Source organism: Tursiops truncatus, chromosome 17, assembly GCF_011762595.2.
Source record: "Tursiops truncatus isolate mTurTru1 chromosome 17, mTurTru1.mat.Y, whole genome shotgun sequence".
NCBI classification, from domain to species: domain Eukaryota; kingdom Metazoa; phylum Chordata; class Mammalia; order Artiodactyla; family Delphinidae; genus Tursiops; species Tursiops truncatus.
Window position 1 is genome coordinate 28,173,435 of NC_047050.1, and position 22,731 is coordinate 28,196,165.

A 22,731-nucleotide genomic window follows, 5' to 3' on the forward strand; every position below is an offset into this window, starting at 1 on the left:
CACTCTTTTAAGTGGAATGTCATTTTCCTCACATGCCTTCCTCTTTTAGGAAGAATACCAAATATTAGCAGCCACTTGAAAAATTATTTACTGTTTTACTAGTTTTTATCCTCATAAGATTTTAAAAATCCTTTAATGCTTTTACTAGTACCTGACTCCAGAGGAGAAAATCTTTTTTTCATTCTTTTTTTTTTTTTGATGCTTTTTTATCTGTTGGGTCAATGTGCTAAGAACAGGGTGGTGACGTTCTCTGCAGGGGTTTTTGAATCAAATGCTCAAGTCGGATACATGGTTAAGTGAAGACAAGCATAATAACCAAATGCCTTTTAGTAGTGGAAATATCCATGCCTACATGCAAGAGGTTGCCATTTTAGTTCTCTCTTAACTGATTCCTGTCCTAGTCGGGCTACCAAAGAAAAGCGGCAAGACCAGTAATTGAAGTACCGGTTTGCAGAATGACTCAGAGTGTACAGAAGAAGTACATTACAGTGAACCCCTTTACTGATCTTAAAAGAGTGATTCACTTTGTTATAAAGCAGAAACTAACACACCATTGTAAAGCAATTATACTCCAATAAAGATGTTAAAAAAAAAAAAGAGTGAATACAGACACCTAATGTGGATGAAGCCATAGCTACAATCCTCCTTTGGTCTCTAAAGACTTTCTTTAGAGTCACAGCTATTTTCAGGTGTTAGCATTAACTAAAATTTGTCTGTCTAACCTAATTTCTCTGAGTCATTCTATTTCTTTATTGTGAAGTGGGTTAATGATTGTACTCACCTTGAAGGTTTTGCTTTTTTATGAGGATTAGAGATAAAGGCACATAGCAGATGCACAGTAAAACATAGCTATTATATTTTCACTGAGTGTACTACTAATAATGGAAAACTGCATGGGTTGTGGTTAAATTGGATGGGAGAGTTAAATGACCCTGAGAGTTGAGGACACAGGTCTGTGTCAGAACTTCCAAGACTTTGACTGATGAAGTATATTAGCTAATCAGCTAATCCTCCCTAGGGTTTTTTTTTTTTTTCTCTAAGAAATGGGTAAGAAATAAATGGAATGATTATAGATGCTTTTCAAGAAAAAACCCTTTCTTCTAGAACAGGCCCATAGAAAGGGGTTTTTACTCACTGTAATTATACTCACATGATCTTACTTATAACTTTTAAGAAGATTGTGAGCTGAGTAGAACAAATGTTAGTATCCCTCTTTCAAAATGAAGAAAGAGGCTTTCACAGATGAGAAAATTAAGCTACTTACCCAAAGTTAGATGTAAGTGTTAGAACAGTGTCTTCAAGCTCTGTATCAAGCATCCTTTCCAGTGACGAATTATAAAATCAAACTAAAAATAGTGTTTCATCACTTTGTACTTCATTATTAAAAAAGAGTTCAGTGATATGGTTAGTTATTACCTCCCAAACAGTCTTTGTATTTTCCTTAAAATAGACTTCTTAATGTCAACACAGACAGGGCTTGGTTTTTGTCCATGGGAGGGGTCAGGGTGCTATATGGGCCATCATCTTTCCTGAATGATGGCTGCTGTGGGTTTTTGCATCTCCACAGCCAGGCTGTCCAGGCCCACAGAGCTATCACACAACCTTCTTGATGTTCTTTCGGTGTCTACCCTTCTAACATTTCTGTAGAGAAACCAAGCTACACATGATTTCAACTCCCTGGTTGCAGTGTAACTCATGAACACATATCTCCACATTTCCACAAAAATCTACTTTATTTCTTCTAGTCCTAGGGTGAAGGATCAGAGCACAGGATGGAACATAATAGATCCTCCTCCCTTATATTTCTAGGGCTGGAGGAAGAAAAAGTAAATTTATATTAGATTCTCCCTACAACAAGATTTCAAAAACAATCATTGCTTTTAGCTAAAAGCTAAATAGAAAGATTTTAATGAAAGTCCTTCCAGATCCTGTCTCCTGTAAAGAGATTACTTGTGTAATTTAGTTGCTAAAGGCCATATGTCTTATTCTGACTTTTCTCTGCTTTTCTTTAAATTTTTAAAAAAGTTGCTCTAGGGGGGCTTCCCTGGTGGTGCAGTGGTTGAGAGTCTGCCTGCTGATGCAGGGGACACGGGTTCGTGCCCCGGTCTGGGAGGATCCCACATGCCACGGAGCAGCTGGGCCCGTGAGCCATGGTTGCTGAGCCTGCGCATCCAGAGTCTGTGCTCCGCAACGGGAGAGGCCACAACAGTGAGAGGCCCACGTACCCCAAAAAAAAAAAAAAAAAAAAAAAAATGTTGCTCTAGGCAAATGAGAGCTACCTAAATATATAACTTATACTAAGCTGATCTCAAAGATAGACTTGGCTACAAGTAAGTGAAGAATATTAAGAATTCTTGAAGATCTCTGATAAAATATAACTCTTCCTTTAGCACTGACTCACATAGTGAGAGTGCACAGGGTCTTTTCCTGTAGTTTCTTAGGGCTCCTTTCTGGAATCAGAAAACTTTGGGGAGGCTACTTGGGCAACAGTTCTCAACTGTGACTTGAAAGGCCTTGGGTTTCCAAACTTCAGGGTTGAGAGTGAAAAGGTGTTGACTGCATTCTCTTACACCTCACTTATCTGGCCTGTGATGGAGTTCCTTAATATGCAATAGTTAGGTAGTTCAGTAACAATCCTAAGTCCTTTAAGACTGCCCCAGACTGTGCCTTTAACTACTTGGTAAAGTTCCACACAACATTTGTGCAACTGCCTGAAGATTACAAAATGAGGCAATGACATGTAGGTTAGTGCCTTAGTTTTCCGTCATCACCCAGGAGGCAGCCGGAACCAGTCCGGTGAGAAAGAACTCCAGGAAAAACACTTCCCCAGGTTCATGTCAGTATTGCTTTTAAAATGGAGACTCACAGAGTCCAAAGGACTCCTTAAGGACCTTAGTGGCTATGAACAAAGCTCCAGTTAGAATGAAGCTTATGAGCATAAACTTCCTAGAACAAATAGGGCTGATTTTATGCAGTGATTTGATCTGGGGAAGATGAATTCCTGGCAATGTTATCAGTTCCCCCTGTTGGTAATTTCTGGGGGTGCTAGCTAGCTGGGTTTACATTTGACGTTCTTACAATGTGGTCTTTTGTTGCTCCTGTTGCAGGCTTCAAGAGTTCTCAGAGATCTCCCTCAGAGTTGGACAGGATTCAACTGTGCGGTTGCTTGCAGCTGGCACCAGCTGTTGCTACACTTTTCAATCCTAAGTTTGTTTTTTGGTTAAGATTGTGTTTCTAGTCCTCCCCCAACTTCTGATACTACAAATATAGTGCCAAGTTGTTTGCTGGTGAGCATGATATTATTAGTAAAGGCCAGTGGCTCCTTTCAAAGGAGCATCAACTATTAACATAAAATCACTCCTGGAAATAAGGCTGACTGTGACATTTATTTTGGTTACTACATTTTTAAAAGAATCATTCTAAGTTTAAAATAAGAGGTGGCAAACAAAACTTTGCTTAAGGATTCAAGGCATTAAAACATAAAGTTGGAGTGGTGAGGAAGAAAGGAAATCATCATTTAGCAGCCGTTAAATATCATAAAGCTTGAAGAAAAGATAGGGTGACTTTTATTAGATCAAATATTAGCAGCAATGTTCTGGCATGATGAACATGCCTTCTGTATGAGATGAGTATGACATCCACTCAAAAAACAGCCCAGTGGGGAGAGAAATGCCAACCATAATAGATGTGACCTTTCAGTGCCTTGGCCACTGGCATTGCGTGAGGGTAATCCTAGATCACTCATTTTTCCATTTGGATGTAGCTGAGACTGACGGAGCAGGTGTCCTGCCTAAACCAACTGATTTACGATCTGTTTTCAGTCTCCTTCCTACTTACCTCTTCCAAAGTGAGCTTGAAAATCCAATTCTTTCCACTACCTCTTCAGAGAACCTAGAGGTAAGGTAGTGATATATTATTTTTGTTACTGGTAAGGCTGCTTGAGCCAATGCAAAGATTGATGATAAATGCATGCACCTGAAAAAGTATTTAAATCTATTAAATTTAGTAGGATTGAAATGCAGCTACTCACCGAAGATTTGAATTGCAGTGTCTAGAGAAAGCTACATTGAGCACAACTTAATCCCCTCATCATAATATGAACAAAGCATAAGACAAATGGTACCACGGCAGTCGGGCACCACAACTTATGGTTGTTGAAATGAGCTATGGATTGACTTCATGACTCACAATTACTCGCACACATCCATTAAGGTCACCAGCCTGCCTCCTTAATCATCAGGGCTGCCCCCAGATCATTCAACCCAACTCCAGGCAATGGACAGTGAAAGTTTGTTGGGACTTCGGTGATCCATCACTTCTTAGGGTATAAAATTGGACTGGACAGCACTGCATGTGGGAGGGGAGAGAATCACATTCACTACATGTTACAAGTAACACTTACAGATTCCTGCCTCTCTCTGATTTGTCCTCAGGAGGAAAAGTGCTTAAAACCAGTCCAGAGGGGATGTCATAGTTCCATTCTGGAGTAAACATGTGTGAACCTGTCTTTTCTGGAAGTTTAACTCTGTTTTTAGTGCCTGGTTTGAATGTCAAACCTACACTTGTATGCCCAGGTTCAATTCTATCCAATGCCATCCAGAGAAACTTTGCTCTCTGGACCTCCTACCTGGACTCTGACCTTGCCTTTGTCTGGGGATGGCCATCACAGATGGACTGCTGCCTGCCTCAGGATCCATGTGCCTTCTCTGCCCACCCCCTGCCTGCCAGCTTAGCCCAACTTCTCATCCAGAATCCTCTTATTCTATCCTGTTCTGTGACCATTAGTTGAATTCAGGCTCAGATAACCACTTAGACCAGAGGCTGAGAGTACTTGCCAGAGAAGAATACTGTCCGAGGACCTAAGCAACCGAGGGATAGTGCAGCCAGGCATGAGCCAAAAACAAAGGCCAGTGTGTGCTCTTCAGTGGTCAAAAATGTGTGGAAAACATCTGGCCTAAATGGGAAAAAGGTGAAAGCAAGAAGAACATGAACCATTTATTATGTGCCACACTAATGACTAACGCCAGGCTGTGCACTTGTAACTCAGCTGACTTGGGTAGCATTTGTGTCTTAAGTCTCTCACACTTTGTGAAAAATCATCCATGGATATATTTATTTATGACTTTAATTTTTTGAATGGATAATAAGTTCATTTTGTTCTAAACTTATGAATAAAATAAAAATATCTCCCTCCCATCATCCCAGAGAGAAACAAAGCTATCAATTTTGCTCATACTCTTCTAGTTGATGGATATACATGAAAATAACTGCATATATTTTCTCTTTCAAAAAATACAGATAGTATTCTTGGTATACTTTTTTGGCCCTTACCTTTCCCCCTTAACATGTTATTTAATTTTAAAATTAAATGTCTTTTTGCTTGAGCAAATAACCCCAAACTTCTCTTGGGATCAAGTACAGGTAATACCTTGGAATCACAGAATAAGTTACTTTAAAGAAACCAAGAAGATAAAGCACATTAGAAAATTTCCTAAATTCCTCTTTGTGCATGAGAGGAAAATAATATAAAATTACTTCAACTTTGAAAAAGTTTTGTGGACTATAGAGTCATTCACAAATATAACAGATTACCAGTTGCTCATCTGAAACACTTGGGACCACATGTGCTTCAGACTGTAGAATGTTTCAGATCTTATAAGAGCATTACAATGCAAATATTATATAAGTAATGCCCTTAGTGGTGCCTGGTGGAGCACCCTGTAATTTAACACATTACTATTTTTATAGCAAAATGTATAAGCAATCATAATAAGTGGAATAAATAAGGACTATAATTAGCTTCATATCAGTTCAGGTCAAGTTTTGTTCACAAATGAGTTCAGGTCAAGTCGGGTCAGATTTTTGCAGAAAAACTTGGTTTTCAGAAAGTTTGGGATTTCAGAGTTGGAAGCAAGTCATAGTGGACCTGTATTTCCCTCTCCTATGTTGAGCGGGTCAACACAACGGCAATGTGGGTGGTAGGAAAACAGTCAGATCTAGACTCAAAGGTCTAAATACCTGCTCTACCATTTAATCCTTAGATGACACTGTGGAAGTTTCTTGACCTCTGTAAGTCTCTTTTACCTCATCTGAAAAATGAGGAAAAGAATTCCTACCTTGCAGGACTGTAGTGAGGGCTAAATTATGTTTCAAGTATCTGGTACCTGGTAAGCAAACTAGGATGATTGACAGCTGTTATCGTTATTTATGGAGGTGAAGTCTAATGAAATAGAATTTAAATCTTTTATTTTTCATGAAGAATTTGAAAGTAGCAGGAGAGAGAGGTAGGAATTTAGTATAAGAATCTCAGAAGAGTTCTTCAAGGAATAAGGATCAATACCCCAAAGCTTCCTTTCTGGAATTTAAATTTATGGAAACCTGTTAGGGTAGACTGGGCAGTGCTGACCTAAGCTCAGAGTCCTGGAAGTTCCAAAGAGCTTCTGAAAATGAAATCCCCAGAAAGTGGAGAGTCCCAAACCAACCTGGAACAAGAAGGACAACAGTAGTCTGGACTTACCAGGAATCGGACATATGAAGATGTCCTACTCCAGGCATTTGTGGTCACACTTTCAGACTGGGACTTACTATGTTAATTCATTTATTTATTCATTTAGCAATTATATTTGAATGCTGAATAATCATTGTTGTATGAAAATATTCAAGAAATGTTGGGACATGACCCTATTTTATATGGGTATTATAGCTTATTGGGGACTTATAATAAATAAGTAAACAACAAGCAAATTACTGAAAATCATAAATTCTTTGAGTAAACTGGGTAAGGAGTAGTGAGGGCAAGAATAGGATACTTTATATTAGGCAGACAGAGAAAGCCTATTGAAAATAGTGATCTTCAAGCTGAGATGAGAAGTCACCAGCTGTGTAAAGAGGAAGTCAGGAGGTGGCCAGGGAGAGTAGTGGTGGAGATACAGGAGCTGTTTCTTCTGCTTAGAATACTCCTTGCCTGTACCGCTCCTTCTCATCATTCGGATTTCAGATTCAGTGCCATCCGCTCAGATCTTCCTGACCTTTCTAAACTTAACTTCTCCACTTTTGCCAGTCACTTTCTACCCATTACCCTGATTTATTTCTTCAGAGCTCTTATCACCATCTAAAATTATCTTGTTTGTCGTTGCACTTGCTTACTGTGTGTTTCCCCTCTTTAGAAGGAAAACCTCATAAGAGCCCTGAGCACTTTGTCTAGTACCTGTGGGTATCTAAATATTTGTTGAATGCCTAAAAGAAGAAACTATGGAAAGACCCTAAAGTAGAAAAGAACTTGGTGTATTCTAGGAAATGAAATCAGGCCTTTGGGTCTTGTCACATTTATGACGCCCAATGAATCTTGCCTCCTGGCATCCATGCTCTTATGAAGCTCTCTTCCACATTGACTTTGGACTTGGCCACATGACTTCTTTGGCCAATGGGACATCCATGAACAACATAAGTTTGATAAGTGCTTACTCGGAACACAGATGAGCCATGAGAGAAAGCCCTGTCTGGTCTTGCCTCCTTCAAATGGAAATACCACTTGGAGAGCAAAGCCCCATCATCCCAGAGTCCCAATTGAACTTTGCTTCCTGCTGATCTTCTGGTTAAATACAGCTGCATGAGTGGCAAAACCAGAAGAACAACCCTCCTAATCCCCTGAACCCCCACACCACAGAAATATGAGATAAAAAATAGTTGCTTTAAATCACGGAGTTTCTGGGTGATCTGTTACCTGCAAAAGAACTGGACCAAAGCTGAAGCATAGTGAGCAGGGGAAAGTGATATGAAATGAGTTTAGAGAAGTAGACAGGGAAACAATCATTCAGAGCCTTAAGCATGTAAAGTTATTTTATATTAAATGTGATGGGAAATTATTAATAGGTTTGAAAGAAAGAAAGAATTTATGATTGAATAGATCATTTAGGGGGCTATTCCAGTGATCTATTGATGCTTTGACTAATGGAATATGGTGAAAGAAACTTTACCGATTTCCAGGCTCAGGCCTCGAGACTGACACCTTCTACTTTCTTTCTTCAGAAATAATCTCTTGGAGGCCTGAGCCTCCATTTAAAAAGTTGATCCTCTGCTGTAGAAATCATGTTAAGAGGTCCTAAGTCACAGAGCCCCCCAGGTTCAACAGGAGGGGATCTACCTAGCTATCTTTGGGAAGAGTCCAGTCTGCCATAAGGCCCCAGATATTATCTTTCATTCCTCACAATAACACTCTTAAGTCATTAATATCATTTTAATTTTTATGGATCAGAAAAATAAAGTTTAGTTGGGTTATACCACTTTGTTTAAACTTTCATAGAGGTAGAAATTCCAAAAGCAGACTATTTCTACTATAAGAGATTTGATGGGATCTGGATTGGTAATATATGAGAACCTTAATGGCAGAAAGAGGAGAGGCAAACATTGTTAGAGTCAGGGAGAAGATAAGAGAAAAGGAAGGAATATTCTAGGAGAGCAACTCTTTCTTCTTACCGCTCTTTTCCCAAACTATACCCCACCCCAAGTACCTTCAGTGACAGCTATAACCACAATCTCTGAAGAATACGTCCTTATTCTAAGTTTTCCACACTACAATTGCTTCAAATCCCTTTAGAAGGAAAACAAAATTATTAAAGCATTTTTTTTTGCAGTAGTTAATAGGTAAAAGCTGGAAACAAATATCATCCAACAGAGAAATGGACAAATACATTGTGACATTGCCCTACAATGGAGTATAAACAGAACTATATGCATCAACACAGATAAATCTCAAAAATGTAAGCAAACTAAGCAAAAAAAAAGTTAAATTGGATAACAATGGATATAGTATAATACCAATTACATAAAGTGTAAAATATACATAACAATGCAAAGTATTATTTATGGATTTATACTATGTAGTAATAACAAACAATATAATTGAGGAAAGTAACCATGAATTTCAGGTGATCATGGTCACCTCTAGGAAGGAAAAAATAGAAAGAGAACAGGAGGTATAGACTAAGGGCTTTAATTTTACCAATAAGTTCTTATTTCCTTAAAAAAAAAAAAAGCAAAATGGCAGGTAGAAGCCAAAGAAACTGTCTTTAAAATGGATTTTGTAAGATCAGAGTCCAAAGCAAAATTGTCTAAGGGCCCAGCTGACAAATTGCAACAACTTGGGGGACATTCAACCCATTAGTTCACAAAATACCACATAGTACCTTGAACACAGTGGGAACTGAAAGAAGTAAACTGTAACTTGATATCTTGAAGTAGTGCAGTTGGGGAAAAAATGCATGGATTTTACCCTAGTCAGGGATGTAGCATTCCCACAAAGGTTTTCAGCAGCCAAGGTAGTGGGATGGCACCTCTTTCAAACCCTTTTGAGGTAAGTAAGGATATAACAAGAAGGCAGATGAAGGAACATGAGCAGACTTGCCTCTAAACATACAAAACATCCAGAAAGATTCCAAGGGTGAAAATGGGGTGAGGTTTTGAATGAGGTGGGAGTATAGAGAATCTTATTCTATCAGGTCAGATCAAGAAATCAGTGATTTAATTTGCCTTATAGGTTGGTGGGTGAGGCTTAGGGAAATATAAGTTATACTTAAAAATAGAAAAACCTGGATTAGCTAACATAAAGAAAAATGAGGTTTGACCAAATGCAAATGATAACATCAGGACCTTTTGAATTTTAATTTTAATTGGTGGAGAGGGTTTGAAAGGAGAAAAACAAAGGGCCTCAAACTAAAAGAAAGGCTGACATAGAGATAAAAGTGAGGCAGAAAGGGATGCTGGAGAAACAGAAGACCAATTTTGTTGAAGGTTATTTTCTTTTCTCTTCATCTTTGTAAGAACCCAGTGGAAGCTGCTTGCAGTGGTACTTTACATCTAGTTGACAGTTATAATAAAAGTCATTTTACCATGGCCCATGATGAACACTGGCCTCCTTCAGTTACTCTGGAATACCCAGATTCTCTGAAAACTGAGCCCTAAAGTAAGCATAACTGGCTAAAAAACCATCTACTAGTGTTATATATGACTACCAATGAGGAGACCAAATTCCTTGGAGGAACCAGAGAGCTTGTGGTAATGTTCCAGACAGATTATGTTTCTTGGTTGCAGCATTTGGTTAAATGGAAGAAATTAAAAAACAAAAGACATAAAGATACAGAAAGAACAGTTTAAGCTCCATTAAATTTTTGTCAGCCAGTCTTTGGGAACAAATTACATAGTCCTTTTCCTATAAATCCTTCCAGGAAGATAAAAAATATGAGATTTTATAGTTTTTTTTTTTAATCACCTGCAACCCTACATGCATGAAATAGTCACTTTTTCATATATTAAATAGAAAATTAAGCCAACAAGATTTTATTTATAAGTTGAAATACCAGTATCCCCTGAAAATAGGAATACATGTGTTTTAAAGACACTACTCATCTTTACTTGTCAACCTATCAAGTGAAAATTAAATATCAAAATTGGCCCAGGAGGTGGGTTCAAGATGGTGACCTACAAAGATCCTGAAGTCATCTTCTCCCAAAGACACAACAAATCTGCAACTACATATGGAATAATTACCTCTGAAAGGGACATGAAAAGTGGATGAACAGAGTCTCCACAACAAAGGGTAAAAGGGTATCATTGAGATAAGTAGGAAAAACTGAGATATGGTCATGCTGAGGAAAAAACCATATCCCAGGCTTGGTGATCCACAATCAGGAAGGATCACAAAGGTAAGATTATTTTCCCTGAGAAGCAAGAGATTTGAGCTCCACATCAGGCATCCCAACCCTTAGATCCTGCACAGAAGAGATGAGCTTCCAAAACACCTGGCTTTGAAGATCAATGGGAAATCCAGGAAAACTATTAAAACTACAGGGAATGGGAAACTCACTCTTAAAGGGCTTGCACACAGACTTGACCCCAAAACCAGCACAGAAGCATTAGATTGAAAATTGCATGGACCATAGGTAAAGGGGATCCACTTACTAACTTTGAAGTATCTGCTGGAGAGGCAGGGACCAGTTGGAATGCTCTCTCTGGGGACTGAGACACTGACAGGAGCCACCTTGTTAATGCCAGCACAGGTGGCATTTTGGAAATCTCCATCTAACCTGTTAGCCTCAGTGGGCACACCTGCAGAGAGCCTTGCTCACCCCTGCAACCTAGCCAGGACTTACAGCTGATTGGGCAATAACCATGTCCACCAGCACCTGGCAGCATCCATGGCCAGGCCCCATAGCAGTTCTGAGGTCCAGCTCTGCCCACCAATGCCCAGCAGCTGCCATGGCTGGGTTCCAGAGCCATTCCAGTGGCTATCCCTGCCCACCAGTGCACTGCAGCAGCAGCTTCAGCCTTACCACAACAGGAGAGTGTATGCAGCCCACATAGGAGACATCACTTGAGCATCTGGCTCTGGTGGATAGTTGGGAGTGCACTTCTGAGCCTCACAGGACATACCCTACATAAGTGTACTCCTTTAAGACTGGGAGAGGCAGCAGATTTACCCAGTACATAAAAACAAAAACAGAGCATTAGGCAAAATGAGGAGACACAGAAATATGTTCCTATCAAAACAACAAGACAAAACCTCAGAAAATGATCTAAAGAAAACATAAATAAACAATCTACCTGGTAAAATGTTAAAAGTAATTGGTCATAAAGATGTTCACTGAACTTGGGAAATGAATGGACCACACAGTGAGAACTTCAACAAAGACACAGAAAATATAAGAAAATGCCAAACAAGTTATAATTGAACTGAAAAATACACCAGAGGGATTCAACAGCAGATTGGATGAAGTAGAGGAATGAATCAATGAGCTGGAAGACAAAGCAATGGAACTCACCCAGACAGAGCAGCAAAACAAAAACAGAATTTAAAATAGTGAAGATACTTTAAGGGACCTTTGGGACAACATCAAACAGAATAACATTCACATTATAGGGGGTCCCTGAAGGACAAGAGAGAATAAAAATTATTTGAAGATATAGTGGCTGAAAACTTCCTTAATCTGTAAAAGAAACAGATATTCAGGCCCAAGAAGCCCAGAGAGTTTCAAATGTGATGAACTCAAAGAGACACACACCAAGACACATTATAATTAAAATGGTAAAAATGAAGTATAAAGAGACAATCCTAAAAGCAGCAAGAGAAAAACAATTTGTTATATACACAGGAAACCCTGTAAGGCTATCAGCAGATTTTTCAGCAGAAAGCTTACAGGCCAGAGACAGTAACATGACATATTCAAAGTGCTAAAAGGAAAAAAACATCTTTCAAGTCAAGAATTCTCTACCCAGCAAGGTTATCACTCATAACTGAAGGAAAGTTTAAAAGTTTCTCAGACAAACAAAAGCTAAGGGAGTTCACCACCACTATATTGGCCCAACAATGTTAAAAGGGGCTCTTTAAGCTGAAAGAAATGGTACTAATTAATAATAAGAAAATGTATGAAAGTAAAAATCTCACTGGAAAAGGTAAATATGTAATAAAGGTAGTGGATCAATCACTTATAAAGCAGGCATACAAGTTAAAGACGAAACTAGTAAAATTAACTAAAATTACAAGAATTAGCTAAGAGGTACATAAACTAAAAAGATGTAAAATGTATCATCAAAATTATAAAAGGGGGGAAAATAAAGCTTTGGAATGTATTCAAATTTAAGTTGCTACAAACTATTTACATAAGTATTTACATAAGATGTTGTATGTGAGCCTCATGGTTGACTGCAGGGAAAAATCTTATAGTAAATACTCAAAAAGAAATGAAAAAGGAATCTAAACATAACACTGCAGAAACACAAGGGAAGAGAGCAAGAGAAGCAGAAAGAAACAGAGAGGTACCACAAAACAGCCAGAAGACAGTGAACAAATTTGCAATAAGTACATACCTCTCAATAATTACTCTAAATGTAAATGGACAAAATTCTCCAATCAAAAGACACAGAATGGATGAATAGATTTAAAAAAAAATCTATATGCTGCCTACAAGAGACTCACTTCAGAAGTGGGGACACACAGACTGAAAGTGAAGGATTAGAAAAAGATATTCCATGCAAACACAAATAAAAGAAAGCTACAGTAGTTATACACATATCAGACAAAATAGACTTTAAAGACTATAATAAAAGACAAACAAAAGCATTACATAATGATAAAAGGGTCAATAAGCAAGAAGATATAACATTTATAAATATATATATGCTGCCAACATAGGAGTACCAACATATATAAAGCAGATATTAATGAACCTAAAGGGTCCATTACAAGAATAGTAGGAGACTTTAACACCACACTTACATCAATAGATAGACCATCCAGACAGAAAATCAATAAGGAAAGAGCAGACTAAAACAACACATTATCAGATGCACTTAATAGATATATATATATATAGATATAGAACATTACATCCAAAAGCAGAAGAATGCACATTTTTCATGGGTGCACATGGAACATTCTCCAGGATAGATCACATGTTAGGTCACAAAACAAGTCTCAATAATTTCAAGAAAATTAAAGTCACATCAAGCATCTTTTCCAACCACAATGGTATGAAACTAGAAATCAATCACAAGGGAAAGAATTGGAAAAACCACAAAAACATGGAAATTAGACAACACACTACTGAATAACCAGTGAGTCAAAGAAATCAAAGAAGAAATTTAAAAAATACCTATAGAGAAATGAGAACAGAAATACAACATACCAAAATTTAAGGGATGCAGCAAAGTGGTTCTGAGAGGGAAGTTCATAGCAATGCAGCCTACCTCAAGAAAGAAACAAACAAATAATTCCCAAATAAATGATCTAACTTTATACCTAAAGGAACTGGAAAAAGAACAAAGACCAAAATTAGTAGAAGGAAGAAAATAATAAATGTCAGAGAGGAATAAGTGAAATAGAGGCCAAAACTACAATAGAAAAGATCAATAAAACTAAGTCAAGAAAAGAAGAGAGGGCTCAAATAAAATCAGAAATAAAAGAGAAGTTACAACTGATACCACAGAATAGACTACTATGAACAGTTATATGCTAACAAATTGCACAACCTAGAAGAAATAGATAAATTTCCAGAAACATATGGTCTTCCAGGACTGGACCATGAAGGAATAGAAAATCTAAATTGACCGATTACTAATCAGGAGATTGAAATGGCAATCAAAAAGCACACAAGAAACAAAAGACCAGAACCAGAATTTTCACTGGCAAATTCTACAAAACATTCAAAGAAGATTTAAGAACTATCCTCAAACTCTTCCAAAAATTGAAGATGAGGGAAAACTTCCAAACACATTTTACAAAGCCAGCATTACCCTATTACCAAAAGCAGACAAGGACAACACAGAAAATAAAATTATAGACCAATATTCTTGATAAGCATTGATGCAAAAATCCTCAATAAAATATTAGCAAACTGAATTCAATACATTAAAAGGATCATACACCATGAATAACTGGAATTTATTCCACAGATGCAAGGATGGTTCAACATTTGCAAACCAATCAAATGTGATACATGACATTAACAAAACAAAGAATGAAAATTATACTATTATCTCAATAGATACAGAGAAAACTTTTGACAAAATTTATCAGCTATTTATGATAAAAACTCTCAACAAAGTGGGTATAGAGGGACCATAACTCAACATAATAAAGGCCCTATATGACAAACCCACAGATAACATCACATTCAACAGCAAAAAGCTGAAAGCTTTTCCTTTTAAGATCAGGGACAAGACAAAAATTCCCACCCTTGCCACTGTTATTCAAAATAATATTGGAAGTCCTAGTCACAGCAATTAGGCTAGAAATAAAAGGCATCCAAATCAGAAAGGAAGAAACAAAGCTCTCACTATTTGCAGGTGATATGATACCATATATAGAAAAACTGTAAAGACTTCACCCAAAACTTGTTAGGACTAATAATGAATTCAGGAAAGTTGCAGGATACACAATCAATATACAGAAATCTGTAGGGTTTCTGTACATTAATAATGAACTAACAGAAAGAGAAATTAGGAAAATAATCCCCCATACAATTGCAACAAAAAGAATAGAATATCTAGGAATAAATTTAACCAAGGAAGTGAAAGACTTGTATATTAAAAACTATTAAACACTGATGAAAGAAATTAAAGAAGATATCAGAAAATGAAAAGATATTCTGTGCTCATGGATAAGAAAAATTAATATTGCTAAAATGTCCAAACTACCCAAGGCAATGTCTAACAAAATGCCAATGGCATATTTCACAGAACTAGAACAAACAATTCTAGAATTTGTATGAAAACATAAAAGACTCCAAAAAGCCAAAACAATCTTGAGAAAGAAGAACAAAACCAGAGGTATCAAGCTCCCGGATTTCAAATCATACTACAAAGCTATAGCAATCAAAACAATATAGTACTGGCCCAAAAGCAGACATATAGATCCATGCAACAGAATTGAGAGCCCCAAAATAAATCCAACACACATGGACAACTAATATGGACAATTAATCTACACAAAGGAGAAATGAACATACAATGGAGAAAGGACAGTCTCTTCAATAAATAGTGCTGGGAAAACTGGACAGCTACATGCAAAAGAATGAAAATAGACTGCTATCTTACACCATACACAAACATTAACTCAAAGTGGATTAAAACCTTGAATGTAAGACCAGAAACAATAAAATTCCTAAAAGAAAACATAAGTGGTAACTTCAATGACATCAGTTTTAGTTATGTTTTTGTGGATCTGACTCCAAAGGCAAGGGGACAAAAGCCAAAATAAACAAATGAGACTGCATCAAAATAGAAGACTTTTGTACAGTGAAGGAAACCATCATCAAAATGAAAAGGCAATCATAAATAGATCTACAGTGAATATTGTGGTACATGACTCTTTTTGATAGCCAAGACATGGAAGCAACCTAAGTGTCCATTGACAGATGAATGGATAAAGAAGATATGGCACATATATACAATGGAATATTACTCAGCCATACAAATAAATGAAATTTAGTTATTTGTAGTGAAGTGGATGGACGTAGAGTCTGTCATATAGAGTGAAGTTAAATCAGAAAGAGAAAAACAAATACCATGTGCTAACACATATATATGGAATCTAAGAGAAAAAAAAGGGTTCTGAAGAACCTAGGGGTCCGACAGGAATAAAGACACAGATGTAGAGAATGGACTTGAGGACGTGGTGGGGGGAAGAGTAAGCTAGGATGAAGTGAGAGAGTGGCATGGACACATATACACTACAAAATGTAAAATAGATAGTTAGTGGGAAGCAGCCACATAGCACAGGGAGATCAGCTCGGTGCTTTGTGACCACCTAGAGGGGTGGGATATGGAGGATGGGAGGGAGATGCAAGAGGGAAGAGATATGGGAACATATGTATACGTATAGCTGATTCACTTTGATATAAAGCAGAAGCTAACACACCATTGTAAAGCAATTATACTCCAATAAAGATGTAAAAAAAAAAATGAAAAGGTAACCTACTGAATGCAAGAAGATATTTGCAAATCATGTATTCAATAAGATGGTAATATCAAAAATATATGAAGGCTTCATACAATTCAACAAAAAACCCCGAAACAACCTGATTTAAAAATGGACAGAGGATGTGAAAAGACATTTTTCCCAAAGAAGCCATAGAGATGGCCAACAGGCACATGAAAAGTTCAACATTCCTCTCAGGGAAGTGCAAATCAAAACTGTAATGAGGTGTCACCTCACACCTGTTAGAATGGCTGTTATAAAAAAGTCAAGGAATAACAAATGTTGGAGAGGATGTGGAGGAAATGGAACCCGTGTACACTGTTTATGGGACTTTAAATTGGTACAGCCACTATGGAAAACAGTACCAAGATTCCTCAAAAAATTAAAAATAAAAATATCATATGACCAAGCTATTTCACTTCTGGATATTTATCCAAAGAACATGAAAACAATAATTCAAAAAGATATATACACCTATGTTCATTGCAGCATTATTTACAATAGCCAAGATATGGAAACAACCTAAGTGTCCATCAACGGATGAATGGATAAAGAAGATGTGGTATACACACACACACACACACACACACACACACACACACACACACACAATGAAATACTACTCAGCTATATAGAAGAATGAAATTCTGACATTTGTGACAACATGGATGGACCTTGAAGATATTATGGTAAGTGAAATAAGACAGAGAAAGATAAATATTGATTACTATATGATTTCACTCCTATGTGGAGTCTAAAAACAAAACAAAACAAACTTCACAAATAAAATAAAACAAAACAAAAAACAAACTCATAGATACAGAGAACGGATTAGTGGTTGCCAGAGGGGAAAAGGGTTGGAGGGTGGGCAAAGTGGGTGATAGGGGTGAACTGTATGGTGATGGATGGTAACTAGACTTGTGGTGATGATGACTGTAGTGTGTATAGGTGTTGAACTATAACACTGTTCACCTGAAACATATATAACTAAAAATTCGGCCTGGGCACTCAACATTAAAGCTCTTTTTAGAATGTAACAGAAGCTAGCAAAGTTAACATGTCCAAAATGTAACTCTAATCTCCCATCCTCCACAATGTTTCCTCTCAGTATTCCACCTATAAGTGGCACTACTACCTTCCCTATTTCTTGAGGAAGAACCCTGGGAGACTTTTTTGAGCATTTCCTTTCATAAAACCTATTAAAAAAACACTAGCAGGTTTAATATTTTCTTCCTTTTAAATATATTTTAAGTCCATCTACTTTTGCCCAACTTCATAGCACCTACCCCTTTGCCACGAGTTCTCTCTTGCAGAACTACCGGGTCTGGAGAGATTTCACTCTTGGAGAAAATTCTGGTCATGCAAGAGGTAATTGATCCTTTCAGGAAATTCACACTCTGTCTCCTAAATAAACCCCTAAATTGAGAACTGGGTCTTAGGGACAGGCATGGCATCACCCTTAGAATGGGTACCAATGACAATTCTGAGGCTTGGGCCGCTGGAATCTGAACCCATGACTCTCCTGCTGAGCCAAGACTCTCAAGGGAACTGAACTGGCCCACGTCGGGGGTGATAGCCACTGTATACTGACCTCTCTGAAGGAAAGATTGCCCAATTTAGAATTTAGGACTCCCACAAATAATGATGAGATGATGAGCTTACTACAATCAAAGACTACATATACTCAAGAAGACAAGCACTGCATATCTCAAAGACATTGAAAAGGATAATAAAGGAGAAAAAGTCAAAGAGGTAATACATGTAAAGCATTTAGCACAATGTCTGAAATACAGTGGGGGCTCCTTACTAGAAGCTCTATTTGGATCTCACTTCTTCCTTTCTTCTCTGAACCAGTGCTCTCAGCACTGGTTCTCCAGCTACTGTCATCCTGAGCTATGCACTGATCATATAAGTTACCTCACTCTGAGCAGGCAGCCCACAGTTTCATGGTTCGGGGTTCATGGCAAAAGATGCATGGAGGTAATATAGTAGTTTCCTACTGCTGCTGTAACAAATTACCCAAAATTTAATAGCTTAACACAATGCAAATTTATTCTCTTAACACTTCATGTGGTCAGAAGTCTGAAATGAGTCTTAGGGGCTAAAATCAGGATATTAGCAGGGCTGCATTCCTTCTCGAGGCTCTAGGGGAGATCTCACTCCTTGCCTTTTCTAGATTCTAGATACTGCCAGGATTTCTTGTTTCATGGCCCCTTCTCTATCTTTAAAGCCAGCAGCTTAGCATCTTTTCTCTTTCTGCTCTTCTGCTTCCCTCTTATAAGGAATCTTGTGATTATATCAGGCCCACCTGGACAATTCAGAATAACCTTCCCGTCTCAGGATCATTAATTTACTTGCTTCTGCAAAGGCCCCGTAAAGTAACAAATTCACAGGTTCTGAGGATTAAGACATGGGCATCTTTGGGGGCCGTTATTCAGCCCACCACAGTTAGGGAGCAGAGAGCAGCTTCTCAAAGATTCATTGAATAGTGGCAGAGATTGATGGTGGTGGTGGTGGTGTATTGAGGAGGAAAGTGGCTAAATGGGGAAAAGAGATGAATTTCAGTCCTGGGCATGATGGGCTTGGCACATTTAGGGAAGGAGAGTCAGGGAAATTAGCTTCATCTTGAGCTTAAAATTATCCAGGGATTTTGCTTTCTAAAATGCAGGTATAATTGTGTGTGTTTTGGGTGTGTTGGGGGCAGGGATAGGGGTGCTTGAAATAATATGATAAAGTAATAGTTTTATTACTACTGTAAAGAGTATTGTTCTTTGGATATTTTTAATCGACTGTGGTTGATATAGCAGAAAGGAGTAGATTTTTCTACATTGCTATTTTGTCTGGTGATCTTACTGGATTTTCTAAGTTCCAATTGGTCACCCATTGATTCTATCAGATTTTCTAGGCAGATAACATATATTATTTTGAAGAAAATATCAGTGCTAATATTTGAAGTAAATATCAATAATAGACACATAAGAGGAAGTGGTTAAGGAGAGCTGAAAATGTATGTTTTGGCAAAATGATTATCAATAAAGTCATTTATGTGCACTGTTCACCTTTAATTACCCTGCAGCACAATAGCACGAAGGTAAGTCAGATTGATTTTAATGTGAGTTTTATTTTATAAGGGCTGTTAAGTCTACACAGCTTTCCTTAGTCATCATGGTTGGTGTTTTGTGGCATGTTCATCCCCTCACAGTTTAAGGAAAAAGTAAAGGGAACAGTTTTCTTTTTCAACACTTTGGCTTCAGGTTGCCCCTTGTTACTTTTACTACTAATGGGAGCAACTCCAATTTCTTAGTAGTTAATTTAAACAATAACTTTGTTTTTTAAACATCTTTATTGGAGTATAATTGCTTTACAATTGTGAGTTCGTTTCTGCTTTATAACAAAGTGAATCAGCTATACATAAACATGTATCCCCATATATCCTCCCTCTTGCTTCTCCCTCCCACCCTCCTATCCCACCCCTCTAGGTTGTCACAAAGCACTGAGCTGATCTCCCTGTGCTATGCGGCTGCTTCCCACTAGCTATCTATTTTACATTTGGTAATGTATATATGTCCATGCCACTCTCTCACTTTGTCCCAGGTTACCCTTCCCCCTCCCCATAAACCCTAACTTTTACCCATATCCTTCCCGCTCCTGGTGGAGTGTCACACACAGGAGCACAGCACAATAAATATTTCTGTTCATGCAGGTGATGAATGTTGTCAAGTGTTCCATCTGTTAATCATTTAAGAAGTGTAGACTTACATACTTGCAAGGCATAGCTATGAAAATGTTACTTCTTTAACTAAAAACTTATCTACTTGATCTTTCTGCTAAAAGATCAGCACTAACTGAATGACTTGCCCTCACTCTGAGCTCTTCCTGCCTCCAGATGATATCATGGTCGTTCTCCTCCTGCCTCCACTATGTCGGTTAATGTTGCCACCAAAGCCCAGGGTCAGGGTCTAAGCCCACAGGCCTGGACTTCTCACGTTCTCCCTCCCTTTCCTTAGGCTTCCTCATGTGAATGCTGTCCATTTTATCTCCACAACACCTCTGGCATTCCTCCCTTCCACTTCCTTTTCATTGCCACTGCCTCTCACCTGCTGACATAAAATTGCATCCTACCTGGCCTCACTGCCTGAGCCTCTCTCCCCTCCAATCCAGCTCAAGTCCTTCTGTGAGAATAATAGCCCTGAAGCCTAGTACCAATCAGCTCACTCCTGGTCTGTTAAATCGCAACAGCTTCCCAATACTGTGTATAAAATGTGAATTGCACAGCCTGGCATTCAAGGGCTGCAAATCTATTTTTCTAGTCTTGTATCTTGCTAGTTCCCTTCATATTGTTTATGTTTCAGTCAAAGAGGATTATATGTTATCCCCAAGTTGATTCTGTGTCTCACTCCACCTTCAGGCTTTGCCACGTGCAGCACTTTCATGTGAAACACACAGCTTCTCAGCCCAAACACACATATCCACTTGTGAAAATCCAACCTATTGTTCAAAGTGCATCTCAGATGATAAGTATTTCCTTAATGAAGACTTTCATGAAATTCATACTCTCCCAAGTTTTTTGGCTGCATTGGGTCTTCATTGCTACACGTGGACTTTCTCTAGTTGCAGTGAGCGGGAGCTACTCTTCATTGCGGTGCCCGTGCTTCTCATTGCGGTGGCTTCTCTTGTTGCGGAGCACGGGCTCTAGGTGTGCGGGCTTCATTAGTTGTGGCGCATGGGCTCTAGAGCGCAGGCTCAGTAGTTGAGGCGCACCGGCTTAGTTGCTCCACGGCATGTGGGATCTTCCTGGACCAGGGCTCAAACCCATGTCCCCTGCATTGGCAGGCGAATTCTTAACCACTGCATCACCAGGGAAGCCCTGTTTTGTATCTTTCTTATGACACTTCTCATATTCAAACCTTGATTACGTTTATGTGTATACTTGTCTCTCCACTAGATGATAGGATGGCTAGGAATCTTCCACTATCCTTTACAGATCCTCAATAAATATTTGTCAGTTGTTGGATGGATAAACAAGGGAGTTGAGTTTGTTCATTTATTTCCGTGGGATGTGTGTGATGCTGGGAACAAGCAATGTCAGGCCACCAGAATATGTGCCTGGAGCTGGAATGACAGCATTTTCAATCGAGGAAGACTGTTGTAATATACACTAAGCTAAGAATCATCTCGTCTCAGGAAAATTGGCCAGAATTTTAGCACTCCATTTTCAGGAAAGGGATACTGTCTCTTTACCTAAGACTTGGTCTAATCTTAGTAACAGAAACCTTAAACCTCCTAACTGGAGAATAAATGTTTCAATTTTTAATATGTCATAAATTGTGACAGAGGTGAAAGTATCATATTAGCCTGAATATTGGCCACCCCACTGTGCCAGCCAAGGGGTATGTGGTGACAGAGCAGCTAGAGAAGGCTGGGGAGGGTGGGTCCTCAGCTTCTGGTCATGGTACTGGCAGCAACAGCTGCTACTTGGCTCTGAAGGCAGCCTTCTGCCCTCCCTCTTTGGCTAAGAGGTGGATGAGAAAAGTCACAACAGCTAAGAGATCCAAGAAGCGATGGGGAGGTGGGTGTACAGATGGGGCAGGGGATCCAGGAAGACTCTGGCCTCAGAAGTGCAGCTGAGCTGCATGAAGCAGGATGATTTGTTAGATCGTCTTCAGCCTATGCAATGGTGATGATCTCTAAATTGAGTCATAATATCTGCTTGACAGACTATATTGCATCTGTTATGAAAAAGAATAACTTCTACATTCCAGAAACAGAGGATTATCTGGGGTGTAAACTTACAGGTGCCTCACTTTGTAGCAATGTGAAAAAATTAAAGGCACATAAATCTAGAAGTACATAGCTTCGGCTCCACCATAATGGATGATGAAAAGTGAGATTAAATGATTCTGAAACTTTACCTGACATGATAAACCTCTATCACTTAAGAAAGTGAACCCTGCTCGGTTGGACACAGCCTCCCTAATATTATTATGGTAAAATGAATTTTTTACATTGCAGGTCGGGGAAGCCAAATATGGTCTTCATATCACAGTGTCCTGCACCCATCCATACACAGGATATTACTTTAAGATTAGCATTTGCAAGAATTGGTAAATCACTTAATAGACTTTGTGTGGGTTTTATTCTAGATAAATATATAAAGGGTTGATCCACTTTTAATATTTAAAACATTTTCTGCTTTTCGCCTTCAATATAGCCTGGACTTGTTAATTTGTTTTTAAGTTCATGGAGAACAACTGTGGCCA

General features: G+C 38.4%; 1 protein-coding gene across 7 annotated transcripts in view; it reads right to left on the reverse strand.

The window, feature by feature from the left end:
• CA1 (carbonic anhydrase 1) overlaps positions 1-22,731 on the reverse strand; it is a 47,307-nt gene that overhangs the window by 16,647 nt on the left and 7,929 nt on the right. For 2 of the 7 annotated variants that reach the window (XM_073794564.1, XM_073794563.1), the window contains exons 2-4: positions 4,836-4,954; positions 4,189-4,347; positions 3,838-3,891 (exon numbers count right to left, since the gene is read on the reverse strand). The exons of 1 other annotated variant lie outside the window; for it this stretch is intronic. The gene's annotated coding sequence lies outside the window, so the exon portion shown is untranslated. Of the gene's footprint in view, positions 1-1,264; positions 1,286-3,837; positions 3,892-4,030; positions 4,050-4,188; positions 4,348-4,835; positions 4,955-22,731 lie in introns of those variants that run through there. 4 more of the 7 variants (XM_019926314.3, XM_019926316.1, XM_019926315.3 and 1 more) reach the window with 4 other exon arrangements.